The sequence below is a fragment of the Cetorhinus maximus genome, chromosome 21, assembly GCF_964194155.1.
Source record: "Cetorhinus maximus chromosome 21, sCetMax3.hap1.1, whole genome shotgun sequence".
NCBI lineage: Eukaryota > Metazoa > Chordata > Chondrichthyes > Lamniformes > Cetorhinidae > Cetorhinus > Cetorhinus maximus.
The window spans coordinates 64,967,870-64,972,117 of record NC_135899.1 but is presented as its reverse complement, the minus strand read 5'-3'; positions in this window follow the sequence as shown (position 1 = coordinate 64,972,117).

Here is a 4,248-nt window from a genome sequence, read left to right as displayed (position 1 = left end):
AATCTTCACCCACTGCAGTGTTTCTTAGAGGAAGTGATTAGCGAAAATCAACATAACAAGATGATTAGGTTCATCACAATTAAATCAAAACTGTACATTGAAATAATGTTAAATTATATTAGAATGAGCAACACTTCCTTGACATTTATAACAAAAGTGTCCTTGCTGTTTACTTACAATAATGCACAGCAAATTATGAAATGTGAAGCACCTCGCCGCTTCATCATGCCGGGCATCATATTTAAAGTCCTGTCGTGTGCACACATCTCAGTGCTTCCAGCCCACGACTGCTGCAGGGAAGTTGTCCACGAAAGGCAAAAAGATTGCAGCCCCCAGGTTCAATGATGCATCGCTGGAATGCCTTTCGGATGCCTTTCTGGTGCAACATCCATCAGACAACCATACTGTGAATGATATGTCCTGTTTCATAGGCCACTGTCATGCACTAAGTATCTCCCCTTGCTTCTGAAGGCATATCTGGGAAACAGCCAATGGAGTCAATGATCAAGGACCTCCAATGAAGCCCCAAAGAAAACTCATGAAGAGTACGCACCCTCCTTAAAGGCCCATCACCTCGCTCACCCAAACCCTCCACCAGTGCAGAGACACACACCTCGATGGGACCAAACTTTAGAATAGCTTCGGGATCACAATCTGGTGAGCATATCGCACTGTCTGATCTGGCAGCAGGGACTTCCCTGGTGTCCGGCACTCGGAGGACTGTTGGAGGCCAGATATTTGCTGAGTGCGAATCAGATGATGAGCCTCTGGACTCGGTCATGTCACAGTTGCTGGAGCTGCAAAGGCAAGCTCGGGAACATCAGGAAGGGATGTCCGCTGCACTCCTCTGCAAGGTACGATGGAACAGTCCGTTGGTCTTCAGGCTGAGGTGACAGCGACGGCATACCAACGCACTGAGGTCAACACTGGTAGGATGGCGGCCGCCATGAAGACCTTGGTCCATGACATTGGTCCTACACTGCTGCGCGGGCTCAACTCCATCGCTGACGCCATAGCTGGCCTCCAACAGTGTGCACATGAGTGGAGTGCCGGGCAGCTCGATCTCACTGCAGCTACACTTTCTCCTCAAGTGGTCAGCCTGGGGCCCTTGAGCACCCACAGGGAGGAGGGTCAGCAGGTGCATACCCCAGGGCCATCCATCTAGGTGACTCCAAGAATGTCCAGCCCATGACTCCCCTCTTCCTGTGGCCTCAGCAGTTCCAGCTCCACAGGCCGAGGAGGGTGCTACTGCCACACAGCAGGATCCTGAAAGCAGGCCAGGGTCCTCCAAGTCTCAGCCCTCCAGAGGACGCCCGCCAAGATCATCACAGGGCGTTGCAGTCAGGAGGCTGCTCCACCTCCGCTGTGGATATCCGGGAAGCACCACGATGTAGCGGCAGGGTTAGGAAATTAAGAATGAGTTGCACAGCCTGGGTATGGGTGTTAATCACCTGCACATACTGTTCACTATTGTCAATAAACTCCCAAGAATGTCTCCCTGCCTATGGCTCCTTGTTCTGATGAGCAGTGTTCTTGTCACTCAGATGTGAAAATTTCTGCACAAGATGAAGGCAGGTGTCTCAGTCCAGGGCCTCTTCCCTGTGCTCTGTGCAACCTTCAGACTAAAGTGATGGTCCGGCCTCACACCCCCTGGAGATGTTACTGGTGCCTGCACCTCGGCGGTGCTGGTCATTGCTGCCAGAATGTAGTAGGCAGGCATCACAGAGTTTCAGCATTGTCTCTGTGTGCTCTCAGCGCCTTTAAGGTGGGGCTGGTCCCCATCTCTTCATCATCTGTGACCAGTGACGCTTTGCTCCTGAAGGTCTCAGGTGCTGAAGGCGGACAAAGGATCAGATGCTTCTAAAGTTTCAGGGCTGCGTCTCTATGATATGACCCTGAGCACAGATCGCAAGCGAGCTGCCCTCAGCCAGACAGGAGTCAGACATTCTCAGAGGCTATGTGAAGATCTATGGAGTGTCCTCACTGCATGTTGTCATCATCCTCCTGCAATTGAGCGACTATTAGGGCCTCCACGCATCTCCATGACAGGAGCATTCTCAGAGAGTATTGGTGCTGCCATAAGCCAGACTGGAGTCAAACGTTCACAACTGTGATGTGAGGATCTATGGTGTCCCCTCACTGCATGTTGTTATCATCTTCCACAAATCTAGCAGCTATTCGGGCCTCCTGAGTGTGCCTGCCTTGTCTAGCCTGTGCGAGGGCCACATCCCCATCATTGTTGCCTTCGAGGACTTCCTCACCCTCATTCCCAACAGTGTCCTCCTCATTGGAGGAGACCCGCAGCTCCTCCATCTCCTCCTCAGCCAGCTCCACTCCCTGTTGCAGCGCCAGGTTGTATAGGGTGCAACAGGCGACGACGACGATGTGTGACATTCTCTGTGGACTATATTGCAGGGCACCACCAGACCGATCTAGGCACCGGAACCTCATTTTCAGCATCCCGATGGTTTGCTGCACCAAGTTGTGAGCTGCAGCATGAGCCTTGTTATACCGTCGTTCTGTTGCAGTTTGAGGCCGCTGAACATATGTCATCAGCCACGGCCTCTGTGGGTAGCCCTTTTCCCCAAGGAGCCTCCCCTGCAACTTCTGTGGACCCTGGAAGACTTCAGGGATCTGTGACTGACTGTGGATGTAGGAGTCGTGCACATTCACTGGAAACCTTGCGCTGACGTGCAGGATGCTTTTCTGGTGGTTGCGCATTAGCTGCACATTAAGCGAATGGAAGCCCTTGCTGTTGATATAGTTCACCGCCTGTTGTGACAGAGATCTGAGCACCACATGAGTGCGGTCAATTGCCCCCTGCACCTATGGGAAGCGCGAGATCTCTGCGAATCCAATCGTTCTTGCATCCTGGCTCTCCTGGTCCTGGGCGAAATGCTCAAAGTTGTGTGCCCTCGCAAAGACAACATCCGTGATCTCATAAATGCATTTGCGGGTGGAGGCTTGCAATATCCCACAGAGGAGCCCTGAAAGGAGCCACTGGTATAGAAATTGAGCGCTGCAGTCACTTTCATGGCCACTGGCAGTGGATGCCCTCCATGTTCCTGTGGCGCCAAATCCTGCAGTAACTGGCAGATGTGACCAACCAGTTCCCTAGACATGCGCAGTCTTTGGCAACACTGGTTCTGAGTCATCTGCAGGAAAAGGGGGATATAGACGCCTCCTGAGTGTCGCTAGGTGCCAACAAGTGACAGCTCGCTGTGGCTCTTCAGTGGCATGTGCAGGAGCCCCAGCCACCCCTTCTTCCTAAGGTTGCTGCTCCTGCCTCTGCGCAGGCAGGAGCCTCAGTTGCTCTCTCCTACATCGTCTTTGCACTCTGTAGGCCATCAGGCATACAGATAGTTCACCAGATTCCATGATCCTGATGTACTCCTCCTGCAGGGTAAAAGAGAGACACGTGGTTAGCATGGGTGTACTATGAACCTGTCCTGGTTAAGTGTGATGGCCCTTAACGCTTCCTGGAGAGTGCTGGCCACCACTTGGATGGCCAGAGATTACTGCGTTGCGTGGCTGCCCAAAGCCCCACCCACCTCTACCCCACTCCACTCGACCGATTGGCAGCAGCTTTGCCCATTGGACTGCATGCTGTGCTCTCAGCTCAGGTGCAGGCATTCTCCTAACCCATGCTGCAAGGCTGCACTGTTAGCTTGAACCATCAGGGAGACTGGTCCAAACCGGGATGATGACATTGCGAGGGGGTGTGAGTACCTCCACCAGTGACTGCTCCATGGCCAACTTTCGCAAGGAGATTGTACAGTGTCTGCAGTTGTCCAGCTGTTCTGTAGTCCACTAAAATGTTCATGACTTTGCAATCTGTGCCGGGGGTGGTTGTGGTGAAAAGCTTTGGAGCACTTGGTGGCACTTTGTTGACTCTGCATTGCTTGAGTGGGCAGATAAGCCAGAAGCCCAACTCCAATCATATCAATGGCTGCATTTAAACTGTGTCAGTTGAAGAGGAATGGTCACTTTTATACAAGGTGACCCCAATGGGTGGTCACTTCTCTCGTCCACCCCCACCCCCCCCCACCAATTGTGTGCTTTATTCAACAGCAGAGCTGCCCTTGACACTGCGCCCCCCCCCCGAAGTTGCCTCAACTGCAAGGCAGCTCTTCCCGCCCCCTCCCCCTCACAAGTCGCCTCAATGTCAGGGCTGCCCTTGAGCCCTCCCACTGCAAGAGTAGCCTTTAAGAGGGAACTAACACGAGGGACAATTTCCGCTCTAGCTAT